Below are 24909 nucleotides of genomic sequence, written 5' to 3' on the forward strand. Positions count from 1 at the left end.
TGATTCCTGATGTTGAAAATTTAACTGTAGTCTAAATAAAAACAAAGAACAGGTCCTGTTGTGGTTTCAAGATCTAGCACCTTAATAATGGGCTTCTGTTGATCATTGCTATGGGACAAAGCAACCATAATAATAGTAGATCAGTTAGAATTACGTTCTTTAAGCACTGGAAATACCTTATCTTCATAATTTCTATTAATTATAAGAGAATATATTTCATTGTATTGTACATTGTATTCATTGTATTGTACAGTGACAATAAAGGCATCTTATCTTAGAAAGGGGGAAGATTAGGTACCAAGATTTCCTCTTTGAACAGTTCAGTAAAAGCCCTTAGTGGAATGACAATTTATTGCTTCCAGTAGGAGGAGCTGTTATAACCACGATGCAGTGCGCTCCCTCTAGTGGTGACTGTAGGTAGACAGGATTTTGTCATTTAACAGTTGTTTGGAAATGGGATTTGGAGCTATGTGTTGGCAAAAAATGTTTGACTTATTTCAATTCACAAATAAATTAATGGTACACTTCCCTGATATAGACCCACCACTATTAACGCTTAATTCAAGACCAGAAGGAATGTTAGGTGCTAATGCAGCATCCCACTCAGGACATGTGGGAACTGCAAAATAGCTGTAAGATTGCATTACGGCGTTGCATGTCATTCTGCATTACATCACCAGTTGTATCCCTGTTCATAGGCTGGTTAGGTGCATTTTATACATCTATAAATACTTAGGTCAGGCCTAGTGTAAAAAGGGAAAGGAAATAAGAGAAGAGGGTAGAGAGAAGAGAGGAGCAGAGTCAGTTGTTAAGCTGAGGCTACACACCACAGAGTAGTGGGTGAAGTCTGATGCAGCAATGAGGTCGAGCCAAGGTATGAGGGGCAGGAGAGCATTTTCCTCCTGTGATCCTCTTAGTTTCCTTATATCCTACAACCAAAGGATAGAGTTGCGTCCCTGGAAGAAATCTAAGCAAAAAGAGAGACATCAGTGATAACAGCCACTACCTAAGGCCTAATGGGCACCTTTGCACATGGTGGAGGACAATCTAGCTACAGGTAGCCTCCCCATACATTGAAGAATTCAGATTAGCTACCTGTTCAAGGGCTTCGAAGATACAGAAACAATAGGACTAAGCATACCAGTAAGTACTACAAGCAACCTCCCCAAATTACTCTGGTTCAAAAGGGACCTGAAGCAAAGTCAGAACCTAGCCAACCCTATTAAGAATTCCTCTAAATAACAAAAGACTGTATTCTGTCTGGATGTATATGCCGCAACTAAAACCAGCCACAGTAAAAGTAGTGAGTTGTATCCTACCACTGTCTACTTCATTCTTCAATATTACTACAACTGGTTGTACCACCATTAACGGTACTGGCGTCACGACAAATACCACCAAGGGACCCAGCCGCCACAAGCACCCTAAACACCACTGCCATCAAGGGCACCTTAACCTCCATCTAGGCTGGCGCTTCCCTACCACAGAGCATGCCCCGGAGGATTTCATGCTGTCTTCCTCATCACTGTGCTGCCGGCCCAGGGAGGCTTTCTGCTAACCGTGAGTAACCCGATGAACTGTATTATTACTGGCCCCTCATCAGCCCACCGTGCACCTCACGTGTAGCCCCTGCGGTTCTGGCATGCCACACTAACCCTAAAATATCCTGGGCCAAAGAATATTAGACATTAGTCCAAACCATCCTAGGCCACCATAGATGTTAGAAAACACCATTAGGCCCTTCATTACCAACACAACCACTCTACAGAATACAGTGATCCCTCAAGATACAATATTTTCAGCATAAAATGGTCTTTTCTGACCCATCGTAAGTGGAAACTAGGCTCAACATACAATACCTTAGACTCAGACCCAACCAATCACGGGCGCTTCTCTGGTAAAATAGCCATATAAGTTGCTAGTTAGCAGCTATTCCTGACTGTTATATGTGAGGACTTGTATCTGTCTGTTATCTGCATATTTTTCTTAAATTTCCATTTTCTCTCATCTTAGATGACATTTTGGGGATTTGGAACCGATTACTCAAGTTACAATGGTTTCAACATACAATGGTCGTCCTCAAACCAATTAATATTGTAACTTGAGGGACCACTTGTAGTATCAGTAACTCTTAAGAACGTGGTGGGGTATTTTGTTGTCTCCACCATGGGCATCATGATTTTAGGAAACCCACTTCATTAGATCTCATGATTTTCTTTATAAGGGTCTACATTATACAAAAGTTCATTATCCCAATCCATTATACAGTATTGAGGAAAACACATCTATATATATATATATATTAAATGTACAAAGGAGCTAAAGGAATTCCTAAGGAATATATTGGGACACCTTTACCAAATACCCAACAAATTTACAAACCATCAAAAAAGAATAGAAATAACAAATCCCTTTCATATAGCAGATGATCTCCACATCTCTGGTGGTATCTCAGAGCCTAGAGCTCCATGTTGCCATAATTACACACATACATATTTAATATATAGATTGCATTGTTAGAGGTCTATGGAGTAGTTACTGTAGATGCTGAAATATTACAGTAAATCACAGCTATGAATAAATAGGTACTGTAGTACTAAGATCTATTAAAAAATGAAAATGTCTCGTGGCTACAGTACGTCTAATTAGAAAATCAATGACTAATGCTGAGTTATCTTAATAGTCAAGCAAATCTGAAGGACAAGAGCTAAAAATAGAAAATAAAAATACAAAAAACTAAATAAATGAAATAAAAACAAACAAAAAAAGGCCTCATGCACACGACTGTGGGCTGCTGTGCCCGTGTTGAGGACCGCATTACAAGGGCACTGGCTCTCTGCACTCATCATGGTGTGGACCCGCTGACTTCAAGATAAGGCGAAAGACAGGACCTGTCTTATCTTTTGAGGCATGGACCTGGAAGCCCACGGAAACACACAATCGTGTTCATGAGGCCTAGTAGTAATGAAAAAATGATAAAATACACAGAAATCCAAGTAAATCATAAAAACACCTAAAAGTAACCCAAAGGAAATGTAAATATATAATAAAAAACAAAAATCCTAAAAAATATGACTAAATAAGACAAAAGACATGAATATGAAAAAGAAATCCTAAAAATGCATAAAAAGAATAAAAAATGAAATAAAAAAACAAATTATCATAAAAAAATACAAAATAAAACCCCAAAATAATATATACATGAATATAAGAAAAATACAAATCCTAAAAAGGCATAAAAATAAAAGAAACCACAAATATGTATTTAATACAAATAATCATAAAAAGTAACACAAAATAAAAACATACAAATCATATAAAACATGGTTATGAGAAAAAAAATTATAGAAAAGTAATCATAAAAAATACTAAATAATACAAAAATAAGATATATGAATATGAGAAAAAAATCCTAGAAAATGCATAAAAATATAAAAAACATAGAAATTATATAAAAATCATATAAAAATAATACAAAATGAAACTGATCAAATACATTTGTGAAATAATAAATAAAAAAATAAAAACAAATAGAAAAGTGGTGAAAAAAATAAACAAAACAAATGTGCTTTAAAAAACGTCTATTAGATAATACTACTATATAGCAATATGTATATGATACATTATCTACAGCCCGTGTCTCTAGTTTGGTCTGTTTTTTAGACAACGAGACAATGATAAATCTCCTCAGGTTAGAACTGTAATTAGAGAATTGATTGCAGGAAGTTCAGCATTCAGTTAACGCAGAGCTGTGTCAGGTGCACGGCGTACACTGCGAAATGTTAAAGAGCCTTTATTCTGGGTAAATGTGGGCTCCAGGCTGTCTGGAGTCACCTCAGGTGATAAAGGCCGAGGGCTTGGAAGGGGAGATGGAATTAAGACAGCGCTGTGCTTCCTGCACTGCAGTCATCTCCAGGCCTCGACATCATCCTCAGATATCGAGTTTCCTCTGACTCTCCAGTTCTGATCCTTTATCCATTGCTCATCTGTTGCGACTGACAAAGCAAATGTCCACATTTAAAGACCCAGCAGGGGGACACTGGCAGTTCCACGACCGTATCGGAGACAGTACTTATACAGTATAGTACACATGCGTGCTAGTAATGACGTACATTACAGATGCATGAAATGGTCCACAATTCTATCTGGTTGCGGTAATATGCTATTTGCATGGTGCGCCATTCTAGTATGGCAAGCTACATAAGAAGCGTAGCAAACATGGTGCATCAGGACAAACATAGTAGAATTGGAGAGCGGATATGTGAATTTTACCCCCCAAAAACAAGCTATCTTTCAGCACCTCTGAGGACCTGCTGCCTCTTGGTCCTATAGTTCCAGTATCTACAGTTAGGCAAACAATGTAGCAGTTAAGCTTCACATAATCCCCGTTTTTAAAGCAAACCTCCAGTGATAAAACAAGTTTCCATAAATGAATAATACAGGTGAATATAGGAAAGCTGAAGTTTCTTGAAGGCCATGTACACCTTTGGGTGACTCCTTTTCTGTGACCTTATAAACAGCTCAGTTCTTATCTTACTGATAAGAATGTGGCTCGAAGGGAACCTGTAATCAACGTTATGCTACCCATACCAACGGCAGAATAAAGTAGAGGCAGGTAAGTTGACTTCAGCGGTCTGTCATTTATAAGTTAAAAGTAAGTGGTTGCCGAGAACCAACATCACAATCATTGCAGACTGGGCCTGGAGAAGAGTCCCGGCCACCTGAGAAGAGTCCTGGTTATTCCTGAATTCCTGCTCTCCCCCCACCTGCTGATCACTGACAGTCTCCTACCTAGTTTTCTCCCTTTCTCTCTAGGAGAGAACTGCCAATCATCAGCAGACGGGTGGGAGAGCAAGAGATTATGGATAACCAGGACTCTTCTCAGGTAGATTTGACTCTTTTCAAGGTCTGGCTGCAATGATTATGATGCTGGTTCTCGGCAACCACTTACTTTTTAGCTCATGAGTGACACACCGCTGAAATCAGCATTTCTGTCACTATTTTATGCTGCCCTCAGTGAGGTCGGCATAAAGTTGATGACAGGTTCCCTTTAAATAAGTGTTTATGACCTCTTAGAGATAAGGTTTATTAGATGACAGCACAAAGTGAAAGTACAAGTCACAAAACTAGAAAAACTGTTTACACTTTGTGACAGAACGGCTCAATATTTTTAATAAAGGCCAATTGAGAAAAAAAAATCATAAAAAATAAATAAAATGCAATCACAAAAAAAAAATTGTCTCTGAAGGTGTACATAGCCCTTAACTCTGCTACACTGAACCCTATTAATGCTATGATATCTGGTGGGGTAAGGCTTCACCACTGGCGGCAGCCTCCTTTCTCTGTAGATATTTGTCTAGGAGAGTGGAGGCGTCAGCTAATAAAGATCAGAGGTTGAGTGAAGGGTAAGAGAAAGAAAGCAGCCTGAGAAGCCCAGGAGGAAACATAATTCTTTAATAAGATACTGTAATTTCTTTAACTTTTTTTTTTTTTTTTTTTTTTTTAAACTTGTTTATAACTAGAGGTATATGTTTATATGTTAAGGTTTATGCAGCTCCTCCATAGGTTCATCAGCTTCCTGCCTGGGTGACTATTATTTGATAATTACTGATGTCCGGAGGACTAGTTTACACCTGTTAATCCAGCACCTACTCAAAACTTCCTAATACTTAGCTTTTATTGAAATGCTAATAAAACTATATTACTGTCATGGTCTTACCTCCTTGCTGTTCTCCTTCGTTTGACATGTGCTGGCAGCCATCTTGGTTTCTGGGTTTCTTGTAGCCTCCCACCCTGCGGCTCCTCCTTCCCACTGGGAGGAGCTGGATGCCCAGCTCATATATATAGGAGGTCTGTGGCTTCAGTTCCCTGGTTGGTCCTCCTGTGCTCACATGCTTCTAAGACTGCTGCTGCTTCTGGTTCCTGATCCTGGCTTCGTCTGACTACCCTGCTGATTCCTGATCCTGGCTTCATCTGACTACCCTGTTGGTTCCTGATCCTGGCTTCATCTGACTACCCTTCTGGTTCCTGATCTCTGGTTTCGCAAGACCCTGCTTCGGTTTAGCCATCCGTTTGGACTTTTGCCTTACAGCTTTATTTTCAATAAAGCCTTCTTATTTCCACTCATCTCTTGTTGTACGTCTGGTTCATGGTTCCTTGACAATTACTGACTTACTAATTATTAAAATTCCAATGCATCGCAGTCCTCACTATTCTATTTCGATCACTATAGTGTTGTACAGCATCCCCTATTAACATAGGGTACAGGTCACTGCTAGATTCTACTAATGCCGCTGGCTGCGCGCTGCCAGCACGCTATTTGTTTAGTTTAGTGATTACCCTTATGCTGTTTGGGGCTGCAAACTGCACTGTAAAACCTTTGTTTGTGATGTCATCGATGTGTGTTCAGAGCCCAACCAGAGGTCCTAATCACGCCCACAGGCGGAACACACATCGATGACATCACAAACAAAGGTTTTATAAACCATCCGGGAGGAGACACGCTCACACTCTGCCCTAACCCCTGAAGACGCCGGTAACGGCGAAACATGTCGGGGGGCAGCGTGAAGTTTCAATTTTAATACAGTGCAGTTTGCAGCCCCAAACAGCATAAGGGTAATCACTAAACTAAACAAATAGCGTGCTGGCAGCGCGCAGCCAGCGGCATTAGTAGAATCTAGCAGTGACCTGTACCCTATATTAATAGGGGATGCTGTACAACACTATAGTGATCGAAATAGAATAGTGAGGACTGCGATGCATTGGAATTTTAATAATTAGTAAGTCAGTAATATAGTTTTATTAGCATTTCAATAAAAGCTAAGTATTAGGAAGTTTTGAGTAGGTGCTGGATTAACAGGTGTAAACTAGTCCTCCGGACATCAGTAATTATTATTATTTTTGAGTGCAAAACACCGCATCCAGCACAAAGGGAAAGCCCAGTTTTTACTATGATTTGATTACACGTAGCTACAGATATTTTACATGTCACTGGACGCTGTATGTTCTCCACAGTAGACTCCCACTCTCTGATACACAGACTTGTTTTAAGTCCCCCCTTTTTTTTATCCCTGTGCCATTCATCTTTTATTCCTTCTGAAAATGTAATAAATCAATTGACATCTGGGTGTTATCAATTTTGTCACTGTCCAATCAGTGTTGCCGGTGTCAGGTTGCATAGGAACATACGAGGAACGCTAAATTCGTAAATTCCAGGAAGAATAACAGATGAATTGTTAAAGAAAGCATGCTCTAGAATTATTTCTCAGGAATCAAGTAATCACTTAATCGGATATGTCAGGAGAGGCGACGAGTCCTCTTTAAGACACATTTCCAGACTCTAATTTATATTATATATGGAAGTGAAGAAGATATAAGGCAGGAAAGCTGCTGAGCGCAGGATGTATACATAGACAGAGGCAGTGAGCAGATGGAGCGTACAACTGTTTATTTTGTTTTTCTGCATCCTGTATGTCAACTATAGAAATGTTAAGACATTCGTGTGCGCAAATTAAATCAAGAGACGCCATTTCTGGAAGCGGCTGAAGAGAATCATATATTGAGGGACATCAATAAGGAAAATCGAGCAGATTCCGGGGGGACTGGGAGCACGTGTCAGGGTTAGTAGGTCCAATATGACTTTAGGTCAAGGCTCCATCTACACTTGGAGATGGCTCCACCACTCAAACAGGCAACCTAAAGCTGACCATATGTACATGTGCAGCGGCCCACTGCCAGCGTCTGGGGTATCCCTTGCCCCTTAGGAGGTTTCTACGAAATATGTCCCTCTTATAGATAAAGTAGTTGTGACCCAAGTTGCAGTTAAGCAACGAGGACATGAAGTCTCCTTTGTAGATGGTGGTGTTGGTCCACAGATGTAGGATTGCCGGAGTGGTGTAGAGTGGCCTACAATGTCTCTGTAGATGTTGTATACATGTGTCCTAGTGCTCCTACCTGGATATTCTTGGATTCCAGATGTGGTGTAGTCTGAAGCAAGTGCAAAAGGGATGAATAACTTTGGTGATGAAGGAATAATTGAGTCCAGACTTTTATTAACGTTGAACACAACTTGGCATTAACGGTAATCCAAACAGTTTCCAGACTTTATCTTGGTCATCAGCAGGTATTGGCTTAACTTTAGCAGGCAAAAAATCTCAGCCCTGCTATGCGGTAGCTTTCTCAGCTCTTCTTTGTTAGCTGAAGTAAATAGGAACTTTCCTCTTCTGCTTAGATGTCTGTAGTCTGTCTCTTACTTTAAAATCCTAGGAACTTCTTCCTGGCTTCAAGCATACTTTAGCGTGGCTTGTAGGCAATGCGGGGCCAGGAGGGAGCAAACAACCATGTAGACTTTAGAGGCTGGGCCTCTGGGCCTAGCAGAGCAGACAGTGCTCTGCTAGCCATTAGCCAACACACAACCTTTCCCCAGGAGGTGGTAGGCTAGACTGACCAACACTAACTATCCCCTCCTTCTCTAGAGAGGGCTGGAAGGGAACTAGGAGGTTCCTCTCCAGGACGCTAGCACACTGCCAATGTTGCTGCCACCTTCTGGTGAACCAGGCACATTACATGTTAACATTGTTTTACAAGGAAATACATACACCCATTGCAGGAAATGGCAATAAATAGCTATGAGATGACACAGGATCAAGCAATGCAGAGAGTAGGGGGACAAAGGGAGGTAGTAATGCCCCTCTGGGTCATTACACATGATAATATGGACCTGTATGTCTATGTTCTTTATGTGAGTTATGGTTTCTGACAACAGGATAAATATTCTTCATTCTTGGCCAAACCATGAACTGGGTGCACGTTGTTCAAGCAGATACATGTCCAAGGTCAACATTTTTATAGCTGCCTAGTTTAAAGGGGTTTAATATTGAAGGCTAGGCTTAATCGAATCGAGCTTCGGATCATAGAACCGAAGTTGATTCGCTCAATCGCTTTGTTCTGGAGTTCTGTACAGCATTAAAATGTATTGCCTTTGTGTAGGCAAAATGTGTTTCACCCAAAGTCGCGAGAGACTTCTTTAAAAACACTTAACATTAGGAATTTGAAGTCGTGTTTGGTACCGAGGTACTAGCCGGTGCCAAACCCTTCTTCGGTAAGTATTTTTAAAGCTGCAGAAAGGAATACCAAATAATTCACTGAAGTCTCGAATGGAGACAGCGTTAAAATCGAAATGTTTGACCAAATTGACTCCGAAGCTCGAATTGCTGAACACTATTGATGACTTTCCTTTAGGTGGTCCATACCCCTGGTATCTCCGCTGATCAGCTGTTTGAAGAGGGTTCTAGTGATTGGAGCTCACCAACTGGATGCTTATCTACTGACCAGTTCTGCCATGTTTTATATAATAGCTATGGGCACTTTAAGTCTTATCTCTCTTTCACCCTGGTGGTATGAACAAGACAGAAATCCTTCTACCAAGAGGCAACAATGAGTACATGGGATGGGACTAATGTCGGACTGGAGTTCCTTGGTTCCACCAGAGAAAATTGTTCTCTGAAACCAACCTCCATATCATCAATAAAGACTAATAGGTTTTAATTCAAACAAAATAAACCCTAGCGGCAAGTCATTGGCTTCACACGATTTCTTTCTTCCTGGTCCATTGGGACCCACTATGGTTTCAGAGCCTGGGTCCACCTGAGGTTCCTCTGGTTCTCTGGTGGGCCAGCTCGACACTGTATGGGGCTAGCTCAAGGATGACAACATCCTCTAAAGATAGGAAGTATACTCTTTCCTATGGATGCCAAGAAAGATGCAATACATTCTTCGTCAAGTTTTAGTAACTTTTTGTAACTATTTGATGTATATTTTAATGAGTTTCTGAAGTGTGAGGTCACGCAGTGGAGCAAAACCTCAGCTTTTCTATTCCGCCAGTAAGGCTACATTCACACAAAAGAATTTTGTTTCCGTGTATGCAGACAGCACACCGTGTGCTATCACCGCAAAAAAGATAGAGCATGTCCTGTTCTTGTCCGTTTCGCTGACAAGGATAGGCATTGTTACAATGGATCTGCCCAAAAAAACGGATGTCATACAGATGCCAAAAGGATGCCATCCGTATTTTTTGAAGATCAGTGTTTTGTGGACCCCAAAACATATACGGTCCTGTAAATGTAGCTTAATCCGACTCGGTTACCTTCCATTGACAGGTTATTGTATTTCAGCTGCTTTCATACAAACAAACCCAATACGTGTTTGATCGGACTTCCGGCCGCGTGCTCCCCCTGCATCAATCACTCTGCATTACCACATCAATCAAATCCAAATCAAAGCGTGATCATCTAATTAATGGATGCTATAAATACTGTTCTTGCAGCGCCTGAGGCTGCAGAAATTACGATGGAAGCCGTGTCCCTGCCATTGAGATTCTGGTTATTTTTAGTTGGCTTTATTTGCGTTGCTTCGGGTTTTACTACAACATAAAATGTCACCTTCGGATGTGTGAAGGCTCTTTGAAGATGAGGAGGCTTCAGCTGTACATATCAGACCTCCAATTACTGACTAAACAGGGGGCACAGCAGCGCAATGTACCTGAAAAATGAAAGTCGCAGAGGGCTCAGGGGGCGACAGTGGAAACTTAAACAAGAACCCGGCTCACAGGGACCTGGGCGCCAATATCATAATCTGGTCTCCAATGAATGTTTTCAGCTTAGCGGGTGTATCGAAGGCCTCTTGCACACGACCGTATAGCTTTTTCAGTGATTTGCAGTCCGAAAAGAAACAATCTGCAAAAAATACGGATGACGTCCGTATTCCGTTTTTTGCGGAACGGAACAGCTGGCCCGATAGAACAGTCCTATCCTTGTCCGTTATGCGGACAATAATAGGACATGTTCTATCTTTGAACAGAACGGAAAAATGGAAACGGAAGGCATACGGAGTACCTTCCTATTTTTTTGCGGATCCATTAAAATGAATAGTTTTGTATAAGGAATGCAAAAAACGGAAAGTAAAGGGGTAAAAAATGGGAAGAAAAACGTTTGTGTGCAAGAGGCCTAAGCCCGTCTTGTGATGTGGTATCTGTTCAACCAATGTATCACGTGCGATTCCTTTTTCTAAGCTGGTGTATCTAAGCGTATCATGTGTATTATTGATTTCTGAGTACATGCATCTAAGTCGAATGTGTATCTAAGTCCGTTATGTGTGATACCGCCTGCATGCTGAACTCACATTTGAAACTCAAAGCCCCTTCAGCACTATCTTTGCACCCCTATAATATAGCTATATGCCCGTCTTGTGTAATACTGTCTGCTGAGCTGCTGTATCTAATCCTATCATGTGTGAACCAGCTTGAAATGAGTACCTAAGCGTATCTTGTGTAATACTATCTGTTGAATTGGTGTATCTAAACCTATCATGTCTGATATTGTCTACTGTATAGATGTATCCAAGCCTATGGTCTATCTAAGCCTGTCAGTTATGATACTTTCTGCAGAGCTGGTATATCTCAGCGTATTATGTATGATATTGTCTGCTGGACTACTGTATCTAAGCTCATTATGTCTGCTGATCCACTTTATCTAACCGTATGATACAGGATACTTTCTGCTGAGCTGCTGTATCTAAGCTCAGATGCTAAACTTATGCATCTAATCCTAGTATGTGATACTATATGACGTATGATATTGTAGACGTATCTAATAAACCTAACGTGTGATACTGTGCTGCTGATCTGGAGTATCTAAGCCTATTCTATGTGATACAGTCTCAGGGGACTGTCACGCAGCCTGTAATTAATGGGATCTGAATCTTTCTTGCTTTCTTCACTGTTGCTGCTGTTCCAGAGGCTGAAGACTCCCTCGGGGCTCCTCACTGTCATCCGAAATCCACATTAAAGAGTCTTGCAGCTTGACTAGCAGAATGTCAACTTAAATGGGTCATCGCTGGCTAGTGCAGCGGGTTGAAGATTGACCTCACCTCATGTATCTAACATGAGACACTCATTTTTAGATTTAAAGGTCCAGACCTCCCAAAGTTAGCATGGCCCTATATGCCTAATTCCTTTATAACCATGGTGCTATGCATCCTGTGCAATCACCAAAGAGCTCTTTGTCGCAGAACAATTATTGTGACCTGCCCTTCAGAGCTCTGAATAGCATATTAAGGAGCTGCACTGCAAGCGATTCCCTAATGTCATGACTGGTGCTGCCTGGTTTAACAACAATCCCATTAAGTGGTTCATCAGTGATGTAGATTATACAGATAACAGTAGTAGACAGGGAGGAGGGAGATGTAGCTTCAGTTTCTTTTTTCTCTACCTTTCTGTGAAGCTTCACGCTGCGAGAGGGGAGGAAGAGCAGACATCTGGAAACATGTAACTGGTGATCAGTGCTGCGTAGAGCACCGTGGAATATTTGGTCACCAGGAAGCTCCATGAAAATGAGGCAAACCCTAAAAGGTAGAGTAGCAGAGATAAGCGGATAAGCGAATGCATTCTACCGATTAGGAAATCGCACCGAATTTCCCATAGAGTTTGGATTCTAACAAACCCAAATTATTTCTGATTTGTTTCAGGCAAATGAGAGACAGAGAGAAGGAGAAAGAGACAGAGAAGCAGAGAGAGCAGCTACTCTGTGTTTCTCAGCAATATACATGTGTTGTCTAGGAGGAAACTATTTCTCATTACAGAGACCACCAAGTATGCATACTACGTGTGCGGGGTATTGTAGACCAGGCAATGCTCCTCTTGGTTTCTGGGACTAATATTTGCAAATGAGTATGTCTAACATCAGCTGTCATCAGAAAGAATTACTTTATCTTTTTTTGTGAGGAAAAGCTTTGGGTTTTCAGGAAAACATTTAAATTACCTTTTTCAAAAAAAAAAGTATGAGGCGATTCTTTATGAAGACGGCTGATGTTCAAGTCCTCTTAACTAAAAACGTAGATTCTATATGCTTTGCTCTGAGAAAGTCCTTTTGTCCTGAAAGAGCTAGTTGTAGATGTAAGGCTTCCGTTGGGGGGTATACTTTGGGGGTGAACTTTATCATTACGGAGACCAAAAAATATCCATGATGAGTATTGTATGCCAGGCATCTTTACTCTTGGTTCCTAAGAATATACACAAATTCACATATCTTAACTTGGCTGGCATTAAATAAGCTAAGCATTATTTTCTTTTTGGGAAGAAAAGCTATTTTTAATATCTTTCCCAGAAACCCAAAGGTATGCAAATGAGCTTGTCAGACAAAATAGTCTAATGCCAGCAGAAGTAAGATCTGCAAATGTACATCTATTCTTCCCAGAAAGCGAGAGCAGTGTTGTTGGCATACAATACTCTTTGAATATTTGTGGTCTTCCTACTGATAAAGAGCACCGCAAAGAGTACTCCCCAAGGCCAGTCAGCTAAGCAAGATAATGTTCTTCTGAAAAGAGATCTAGCTTGCATGCCTCATTGAGAGAAGTGTAATCCTGAGTGGGATATTCTTGGTTTCTTTTTGTTTTAGATGGAGAATTGGATACACTTTCAGTTGAATATTATGTGTGGGTGCTTTTTCTTCTCGCTAGACTAATGTTTATTTGGTTAGGTTTGTTATAAGGTGTTACATACCAATTTTAGGCTAATTGGAGCATATTTGATTAGTCCAGAAATCATTAAGGTCTGATTTCAACTTTTCAAAAAGTTTGACGAATTGGACCCAAAACCAATTTGAAGAAGTTATATTTAGTTAAAATCCATTTTTTTTTTGTAAACTCATGATGAATTCCAAATTGAAAGAATTGATTTGCTTATCTCTAGTATGTGTATTTATACATATATCCTTTTTTCATGGAAGCCTCAAACTGTTCAATCAGTGCTTTTTCATAATAAGATTTCCCACGGTGGTAGCCTCAAACTGTCCAATCAGTTCTTTTTTATAAGATTTCCTATGGTGGTTGCCTCAAACTGTTCAATCAGTTATTTTTCATAAGATTTCCTATGGTGTTAGCCTCAAACTGTTCAATCAGTTATTTTTCATAAGATTTCCTATGGTGGTAGCCTCAAACTGTTCAATCAGTGCTTTTTCATAATATGATTTCCCACGGTGGTAGCCTCAAACTGTTCAATCAGTGCTTTTTTATAAGATTTCCTATGGTGGTAGCCTCAAACTGTTCAATCAGTGCTTTTTCATAATATGATTTCCCACGGTGGTAGCCTCAAACTGTTCAATCAGTTCTTTTTCATAAGATTTCTTATGGTGGTAGCCTCAAACTGTTCAATCAGTGCTTTTTCATAATATGATTTCCCATGGTGGTAGCCTCAAACTGTTCAATCAGTGTCTTTTCCTAATAGAATTTCCTTTCCAAAAAAAAATAAAAAAAAAGAGACCAGAAAATCTTCCAACGTTTAATACAATTGGAGCATATTTGATCATGGAAGAAATGATTCCTATCCGAATCCACCTTTTCAAAATTTAGCTATTCGACCCTGATACAAATGTCAACACATCTATAGGCACTTGATACTATATTATCTGTCACCACACTGAAGACCCCCTTCAAAGCTGAATATATAGGGTAGGCTTTCCGAAATGTTACCTTCTGCTGTAAACAATGTAACTTCTCATTATTATTCTTTTCTTTCCTGCAACCAAACAGTTACTTTTTTTGGAACTATTCTCTTGTAATTACCAGGATGTTGAGCAGCGTCTTCTCTAGCAGCAGGCAACGCGGCGGTGTGTCTGCGCGCAACGTGCGTTACCGAAACAACATAGAAATAAACCGATCTGCAGATGTAAAATTCAATTCTAATTCTTCCTAAAATACCTTTAGGACTTTGGAGACACACTGAGAAAGGTGATTAGCTGGAACACCGGCAGGCGCATATACAATGCTTTGTAGGATCCTAACCTCGCCGTAATATCACCATAGGAGTCCAGTGTTAACTCCAAGACGCAGAATGGAAATTATTGATTCATCTGTTGCTATCCATTTAACCAGTGCATGAATTTTTAACACTTCTGCTGAAAAGCAGCATTGTCTCCTCTTATCTTGCATCAATTATTTAGATTCTATGAATTAAAGAGCAACTATACTTTTTTGTATAATTCAATGATAGTTGAGAAAAGAAACATTGTAACTTGTCATCAGTGGAAAATGGAATGCATAATTATTACCTTCAATGAGCTTGTAGTCCCTTTGGCTATATGTATGGTAAGAAACTTTACCAAACAATCCATGTACAGTAATACAACACATAATGGAGGGGGAGGAGGGGGATGCAGCCGCAGCTTCTCTCCATGTTATTGCCTCTCTTTCTACTTTTAGACACAACTATGGATTGTTTATAGAAAACTAAAAGCTAAAATATTGCATAGACATAAATATTCACACCCTTTACTCAGGAATTAGGTGAAGCCCCTTTGCCATTGATTCCAGCCTTAAGTCTTCCTGGGGATGATGTCACAAGCTTTGTGCATCTGGATTTGGGGATTTTCTGCCATTCATCTCTACAGTTCCTCTCAAGCTCTGTCAGGATGGCTGGGGGCTGTCAGTGGACAGACATTTTCAGATCTTTCTAGAGATGATCCATTGGGTTCAGGGTCAAGGGCATTCACAGAGTTGTCCATAAACCGATCCTGTGCTGTCTTGGCTGTGTGCTTAGGGTCATTGTCTTTTTGGAAGATGAACCTTCCGCCCAGTCTGAGCTCCAGAGCTCTGGATCAGGTTTTCATTAAGAATATTTCTATACTTTGTTCCCTCAACCCTGACCAGTCTCCCGGTCTCACAAAGCATGATGTTGCCACCACCATGCTTCACTGTAGGGATGGTATTGGGCAGCTGGTGAGGGGTGCCTGGTTTCCTCCAGACATGATGCTGCCACCACCATGCTTCACTGTAGGGATGGTATTGGGCAGCTGATGAGGGGTGCCTGGTTTCCTCAAGACATGATGCTGCCACCACCATACTTCACTGTAGGGATGGTATTGGGCAGCTGATGAGGGGTGCCTGGTTTCCTCCAGACATGATGTTGCCACCACCATGCTTCACTGTAGGGATGGTATTGGGCAGCTGATGAGGGGTGCCTGGTTTCCTCAAGACATGATGCTGCCACCACCATGCTTTACTGTAGGGATGGTATTGGGCAGCTGATGAGGGGTGCCTGGTTTCCTCCAGACATGATGCTGCCACCACCATGCTTCCTTGTAGGGATGTACTGGGCAGTTCTTTCCTCCTCATGGCTTGGTTTTTGCTGTGATACACATTGTCAGCTCTGAGATAAACATGGCTTATATACACAGGTCTGTGTCTATCTAAATCATCTCCAATCCCCTTACCATAGGTGGACTGTAATCAAAGTGTAGAAACATCTCAAAGATGATGAAGAGAAATGGAAAGCCTAAGAGCCTAATGTCAAGTGTCATAGCAAAGGGTCTGAAAACTTATGTCCGTGTTAAATTACATTTTTCTTTTTTAATAAATGTATAATATTTTTAAAACTATTTTTTTATTCTAGCACAAGGAGCAGCATAACAAAATGGGGAAAAACATGAAAGGGTCTGAAGACTTTGTGAATGCACGATACGTGCACAGAGGTCAATGTTCTACCTTTTAAAACAGGCCTCGAAGCTTAACTTCAATAATAGCTAAACCAGTATCTCATCTGCAGACAGCTGTCTCAGGGTGATTGCCAATGATCAGTGCAGAGCAGAGAGAACTGACTTATCTGGTTGAGAGGCCTAGGTCAACGTTCAAGGGGTACTATTTTTCCATTCATCTAGTGGCATCAGAGGCTCAGCTTTCTTTGATTTTAGGAAAGAGAATTAATTTGCCTATCTATTTCCCAGAGGAGCATTGCCAGGCCTATATTACACACTGTTATTTCCATGTAAGGTGCACAGCAAAGACTTTCCTGGTTTGATTTTATTTTAATTTTTTTACAATTCCCGTGTCATGCTCCGCCCCCTTAGACCCTGTTCTAGGCATGACTTTGTGGATTAGTTCTGCCTGGAGTGTTCATTTAATAGGCTTATATCTGCTTCCCCAGATCTAGTCTTATGGATGCACAGATACAATTTTATAAATTCTATGCAGACGCTAGAAATCACTGCTGATTGCTGCGGTCGGTGATGACGTCACCTCAGCTAGAAATGTGCCGTCCGCAGTCGTACTGCTGATTAATACCGCCCTAGCCCGTTTCTCTCCCTGCATGCCGACTGCAGGAATGAGCTCTACACAATGAAATAAACCTCAGAATTAGGGAGATCTCAGAGGAGACCCCGGCGGCGGCTGCGCACCTCCCATATATTATATTCTCGCTGAACTTCATTTAAAGACAAATCTCTGAAGCATTTTAATTGATAAAAATTCTATCATCTGGAGCCTCGCAGTCTGGAGACGTCTCTGATGAGTTCTTTGAAAGCTTCCTCTCCGTCCATTTGAAGCCACGCTTAACTCTTATGGCTGCAGTCAATGCCGGATCAGTGTGATATATCAACCTACTGCCCGGGGGGCCACAAGGGACTGACTGCGGGGGCCAAAGGGTGGAGAGGAGGCAGCGTTATCAATTATACTGAAATTGTGTTATTCTGTTCTAAAAGAGGAGCAACTGAAAACTTAAAGGGGAACTCCACTCTTAGTATATGTTACAAGGAAGTCCATGAGCTGAGACTCCTGGTGCTAGGAAGAGGAATTCCACCTTTAGGGGCAGGTCAGACAATAACGGCAGTCGGGGTACACAGGCAGAGACCCCATCAGAGGGGCCTAATACATGAGGGCTGAGAAGGTAACCCATTCATCATCTCTTGTATCAGGAAAGATAATTACATAGAAGCTGCAGAAGAAATGTGCTGCCGATTTACTTCACCCTCCTCTTCCTCCTACTCCTCACCTTCTATGAACCTTGGACACTTAACCCCTGAACAGCCACAGACCCGGGGCGGATTGGGAACTTATAATGGCCAAAACATGTAAAAGTAGCCTCATATTGGAGGTGGCCACACTGATTGTAGATGGGGTTAATGGAACATTACAATGAAACACCCCTTTAAGACAACAGAAGAAAGACCCCCGACCTCTATACACAGTCCATCATTATATATCCGGCCCTATAGTGATATGTGAAGCCCCCCATCATCACATACTACAGTGAGATATAGAGAACTATAAATCCAGATCTTCTATCTATCACATCTACAGTATCTCACAAAAGTCAGTACACCCCTCACATGTTTGTAAATATTTTGTTATATCTTTTCATGGGAAAACACTGAAGATCTGATACTTTGATAATTTACACTTATATAACAGTGTATATTTGGCGTGCCCTCAAAATAACTCAATACACAGCCATTAATGTCTAAACCACTGGCAACAAAAGTGAGGACACCCCTAAGTGAAAATGGCCAAACTGTTCCCAAAATGTCAATATTTTGTGTGGCCACCATTATTTATCTTAACTCTCTTGGGCATGGAGTTTACTAGAGCTTCACAGGTTGCCATTGGAATCCTCTTCCCTCCTCCATGATGACATCACGGAGCTGGTGGATGTTAGAGACCTTCCGCTCCTCCACCTTCCATTTGAGGAGGCCCCACAGATGCTGAATAGGGTTTAGGTCTGGAGACATGCTCGGCCAGTTCAGCACCTTTACCCTCAGTTTCATTAGCAAGGCAATGGTGGTCTTGGAGGTGTTTGGGGTCGTTATGTTGGAATACTGCCCTGCGGCCCAGTTTCCGAAAGAAGGGGATCATGCTCTGCTTCAGTATGTCACAGTACATGTTGGCATTCATGGTTCCCTCAATGACCGGTAGCTCCCCACACTCATGCAGCCCCAATCCATGATACTTCCACCACCATACTTGACTGTAGGCAACATACATTTGTCTCTGTGCTCCTCACCTGGTCGCCGCCACACAAGCTTGACACCATCTGAACCAAATACGTTTATCTTGGTCTCATCAGACCACAGGACGTGGATCCAGTAATCCGTGTCCTTAGTCTGCTTGTCTTCAGGCTTTCTTGTGCATGATCTTTAGAAGAGGCTTCCTTCTGAGACGACAGCCATGCAGACTAATTTGATGTAGTGTGTGGCGTATGGTCTGAGCGCTAACAGGTTGACCCCCCACCCCTGTAACCTCTGCAGTAATGCTGGCAGCACTCATACGTCTACTTTGACAAGTCAACCTCTGCATATGACACTCAACTTCTTTGGTCGACCATGGCGAGGCCTGTTCTGAGTGGAACCTGTCTGGTTAAACTGCCATATGGTCTTGGCCACCGCGCCGCAGCTCAGTTTCAGGGTGTCGGTGATCTTCTTATAGCCTCAGCCATCTTTATGTAAAGCAACAATTCTTCTTTTCAGATCCTCGGAGAGTTCTTTGCCATGAGGAGCCATGTTGAACTTCCAGTGACCAGGGTGAGAGCGATAACACCAAATGTAACACACCTGCTGCCCATTCACATCTGAGACCTTGTAATACTAAGAAGTCACATGACACCGGGGAGGGAAAATTGCTAATTGGGCACAATTTGGCCATTTGCACTAAGGGGTGTACTCACTTTTGATGCCAACGGTTTAGACATTAATGGCTGTGTTAGGAGTTATTTTGAGGGCACTCCAAATATACGCTGTTATACAAGCCGTAGACTGACTACGTTACATTGTATCAAAGTGTCAGATCTTTAGTGTTGTCCCAGGAAAAGAGAGAATAAAATATTTACAAAAATGTGAGGGGTGTACTTACTTTTGTGAGATACTTATCTATCTATCTATCTATCTGCAGAATTACAGATGATCAGACAGGTGCTTGTGTATATACCAATGCCCTTCTGCATTATATATACTGTATTGTACCATATGGGTAAATACACGTTTTTATATTTTTGGAAGTGCTGTCCATTTTTCTATATTCTATTATATATACAGTATCTGCACATATTCACGCAAGTAATATCCACATGTTCCAGGTTTTACCAATTTGCATCTGATTTGTCATAAAACAACAAACTCTGGAACATAATTCCTTTCCAAACTGATTTACATATTAATTGTAAAATATAGAAATCCCAGCTCGGCTACATTTCAATTTCTTAAATATCACCGTTTTAATAACTGCATCTGAATAATTACGAGCTCTCTGTGTTTTACTGGGAAATGCTATGAATTATTACCAGGCTTTGAGAAAACCATCAAAAAAATACAGGATGAAATAAACAATAACTGTGATAAACCATGGGCCCATCACAAGTCGCTGCGCAGCTCGCCCCCTGCTGGTCACTGCTGTTATCACCAGATGAGATCTGAGCAGAAAGACAATCAGCAGCCAAAAATTCATCCTCGTCATTTCTATTGCTTCTATGATCAAGCTTTTCTGCAAGGGACAATGGAAGGGGGGGCACAAATATCCTATTATATACCAAACATATCTTTATTATAAGTGCAATGATATTTCCATGGGGTATTGTATATTTCCTTACCACATACTCCACATCACTGCACAAATAATCTATTGATGGATTGTATTGATCAGATTTTGAATCTAATTGTCGAGGACATACGGACACTCAGAATTTATTTACTTATTTTGGGTCTGGGCAAGGACCTACCATATGGAACCCATGTGGATAAAGACCCCATAGGAACCCATGTGGATAAAGTCAGATTCATCAGGATCCCACTGCTGCATGGATGACCAGGTTTCTTATGTCCCACTCCCTCCCTGCAGTGATCCAAATAGCGATATGCTACTGCGCATGCACTGGAGTATAGGTGGGGATGTGGACGGTGTCATTTTTTAGTGGGCATGACCCAGAAAGAGAATTAGGAGCATTAGTAGTAGAAACATCAGGACAGGCACATGAGACATTTGGATACATGTATATACAACGTTCTGATCCAAACTCCACCCAATCACCTCCAGATGAGAGGCATCACCCAAAGCCTAAGCTTTCCACAAGAAAAGATGGCGCACGCAGCGGTCATCAATGTGTCTCGTCAGGGGACAATGACCTTCAAGAATCTGAACTTTTGCTTTTGTAACAAAATCTCACTGTCAAAACAATTTCCGTCTCCTGTGTTTTCCTGGGTAAATGTCACAGCTCAGTTATTACAGGACGATGACGTCGGCCATGGGACATTTGTTCTATGGGGAAAATTAAATAATTGAAAATATTGTAGCTGGAAAGTAAAAGATTAAGAATGAAATGGAGCCCTGGCCGAGTACGCGCAACAAAGTATCACCCGTGTTTACATGAGAAGGGCAATGTTGTATCAGTTATTAAAGGGAGACCATTGTCAAAAAAGGAGCTATTGTTGAAATCAAGTTTTTAAGTTAAATAAATCACCTATATTTTATTTACGTATTAAAACCAGATAGTGACGTAGGGGATGAGCCTTTGACTTCTATCGGACAGGTTTGTGGGCATGCTCTGTGATCTGTGCAGGGAAGAAGTGACCATTACATATGGTGAATCCTGAGTTTTCTGTACATAAAAAACTTTGAAAAACTATTCATACCCCTGGAACTTTTCTACATTTTTTTCATGTTACACTCACAAACGTAAATGTATTTTTATAGGGATTTTATGTGATCTACAGAAAGTGAATCTAAACACGCCTGGGATAATCACATGTCAATCCTAAGATAAAAATAAATAAATAATATAAGGACAGACTAGACGGACCAGGTGGTCTTTTTCTGCCATCAGTCTTTTATGCTTCTAGGATAGATCAGTACAAAGTAGCAGGTATGTGTAAAGTGAAAAGAAAATGATACATCGTTTTCAAAATTTGTAATAAATAAAAATCTGCAAAGTGTGTTGTGCATTTGTATTCAGCCCCCTGTACTCTGATACCGCTAAATAACATACAGTGTGACCAAATGCCTTCGGAAGTCACCTAATTAGTAAATAGAGTCCACCTGTGTGTGGTGTATTCTCTGTATAAGTCCAGCTGTTCTGTGAAGGCCTCAGAGGTTTGTTAGGGATCAAACAGCATCATAAAAACCAAGGAGCACACCAGACAGGTCAGGTATAAAGTTGTGGAGAAGTGTAAAGCAGGGTTAGGTTCTTAAAAAAAAATAATATCCCAAGCTGTGAACATCTCATGGAACACTGTTCAATCCATCAATCGAAAATATAAGGAATATGGCACAACTGCAAACATACAAAGACAAGGCTATCCACCAAAACTGCCAGCCCAGACAAGGACAGCACTAATTAGAGAAGCAGCCAAGAGGCCCATGGGTCACTCTGGAGGAGCTGCAGATATCCACCGCTCAGGTGGGAGAGTCTGTCCACAGGAGAACTGTTAGTCGTGCACTCCACAAATCTGGCCTTTATGGAAGAGATGCAAGAAGACATTTTGGAAAGCAAGCCATAAGAAGTCTCATCTGCAGTTTGCCACAAGCCATGTAGGGGACATAGCGAACATGTGGATGAAGTTGCTCTGGTTAGATGAGACCAAAGTTGAAACGTGGCAGTGGCAGCATCATGCTGTGGGGAGGATTCTCTTCAGCAGGGACAGGGAAACTGGTCAGAGATGATGGGAAGTTGGATGAGCTAAATACAGGGCAATCCTGGAGGGAAACCTGGTAGAGGCTGCAAAAGACTTGAGAGAGTGGGGTGGAGGTTCACCTTCCAGCAGGTCAACAACCCTCAACATCCAGCCAGAGCTACAATGGAATGGCTTAGATCAGGGATGCTCAACCTGCGGCCCTCCAGCTGTTGCAAAACTACAAATCCCAGCATGCTACAGCTATTAGGCCATGCTGTGAGTTGTAGTTTTGCAACAACTTTTGCAAAACATATTTATGTGTTAGAATGGCCCAGCCAAAGTCCAGACCTAAATCGCATTGAGAATCTGGGGCAAGACTTGACAATTGCTGCTCACAGACGCTCTCCATCCAATCTGACTGCGAGCTCTTCTGAAAAGATGAATGGGTGAAAATTTCAGCCTCTAGATGTGCAAAGCTGGTAGAGACCTACCCCAAAAGACCTGCAGCTGTTTTTGCAACAAAAGGTGGTCCTACAAAGGGGGACTGAGTACAAATGCATGCATCACTTTCCAGGTATTTATTTATTAAAAACTTTGAAAACCATGTATCATTTTCCTCTCACCTCACACATACTTACTATTTGTGTTGGTCGATCACATAGAATCCAAATAAAAAACATTTAAGTTTGTGAGTGTAATGTGACAAAATGTGGAAAGGGGGTATGAATACTTGTTCAAGGCACTTTAGGTGTTATCTGTCATTGTAATCCTGCCTATGATAATGAGATGACTGCTGAGAAGTCACCTCCAGAGAACATGAATTGTCAGCCTATTATTAGACTCAGTGGTCAGTGTGAAAATTACAGGATCTCAGGATTATAATTTTTTTTAAATATGGATAGTGACATGGAAAATGAAAAATAGTAATCAAATGTAAAAAAAAAACATTTAGACAAAAAGTCACTTTCTGATGACACAATCCCTTCAAATAGATTGAATCCCTGAATCAATATATATATATATAAAACCTTTATTTATATAGCGCCAACATTTTCCGCAGCGCTTTACATTCAAGGGATTCATGTATAAACAGTCATAAAAAACATGGCAGCAGACGGGTCAAAAACAAGAGGAATGAGGGCCCTGCTCACAAGAGCTTACAGTCTATGAGGAGATGGGGAGACACAAGAGCTTACAGTCTATGAGGAGATGGAGGAGACACGAGCTTACAATCTATGAGGAGATGGAGGAGACACGAGCTTACAATCTATGAGGAGATAGGGGAGACACAAGAGCTTACAATCTATGAGGAGATAGGGGAGACACAAGAGCTTACAATCTATAAGGAGATGGGGGAGACAAGAGCTTACAATCTATGAGGAGATGGAGGAGACACAAGAGCTTACAATCTATGAGGAGATGGAGGAGACACAAGAGCATACAGTCTATGAGGAGATGGGGGAGACACAGGAGCTTACAATCTATGAAGAGATGAAGGAGACACAAGAGCTTACAATCTATGAAGAGATGAAGGAGACACAAGAGCTTACAGTCTATGAGGAGATGGGGGAGACACAAGAGCTTACAATCTATGAGGAGATGGAGGAGACACGAGCTTACAGTCTATGAGGAGATGGAGGAGACACGAGCTTACAATCTATGAGGAGATGGGGGAGACACAAGAGCTTACAATCTATGAAGAGATGAAGGAGACACAAGAGCTTACAATCTATGAGGAGTGCGGCGATCGGCGTGCGGAGCCGCGCCGTCCACCAGCTCATTATTAACCCGTTACTAATGATATTGTGGTTTTCCGCCGTTATCGGATTTTCTAGCATCCACTCGGTTCCACAAAAACGATCAATAAACTTTGTGTAATTGACCTTAATTGATGCAATTATAGCAAATAATGTAAATTTTTAATTGAAAGCTAAAACGCGAACACAAAGCAGACTCCGGGAGTTCATTGCGGAAAACTGTTAACGGAGATTTCTGAATTTCAGCACATAACGCGTAACCAGATCTGCCTCTTCTTCATATAGTCTACTTTAGGTTTAAATTCCTCAAAATTGTTAAAATCTCTGCTTGCTGTTACTGTAGAGTGTGTAACTTAACACGGCAGAAGCAGTGATGTGCCTACCGTAGGGGCCTGTGGACAGAGGGCCCCTCACTGAAATGCTTTCACATACATAGTGTGTGACTGCAGCCGCCACCAGGGGGAGCTCACTGCAGGCAGTTTTTTACAGCAAACATTGAGCCTGTGCAGTGAGCTCCCCCTAGTGGTGGCCGCAGGTAGACAAATGTCATCGTGTAACTATATCTGTGGCAAAATGTAGTTCTATCTCCCAAAAATATTAGATACTTTTCAGGAGGAATTTGCACCATTTAGGCGATTGCTCCATCGTGGTGCCGGGTTGAGCCTTCTCTCATTAAGGGTAAACCTATTTTTTTTTATGGAGTGGACTGCATACACCTCAGTTTGCAAAAGTCT

At 41.3% G+C, this 24909-nt stretch overlaps 1 protein-coding gene across 4 annotated transcripts in view; it reads right to left on the reverse strand.

The window, feature by feature from the left end:
• DIAPH2 (diaphanous related formin 2) overlaps window positions 1–24909 on the reverse strand; it is a 1273340-nt gene that overhangs the window by 1015264 nt on the left and 233167 nt on the right. The gene's annotated exons all lie outside the window — the stretch shown is intronic.

This window comes from Bufo gargarizans, chromosome 9 (assembly GCF_014858855.1).
Source record: "Bufo gargarizans isolate SCDJY-AF-19 chromosome 9, ASM1485885v1, whole genome shotgun sequence".
Lineage (NCBI taxonomy): Eukaryota > Metazoa > Chordata > Amphibia > Anura > Bufonidae > Bufo > Bufo gargarizans.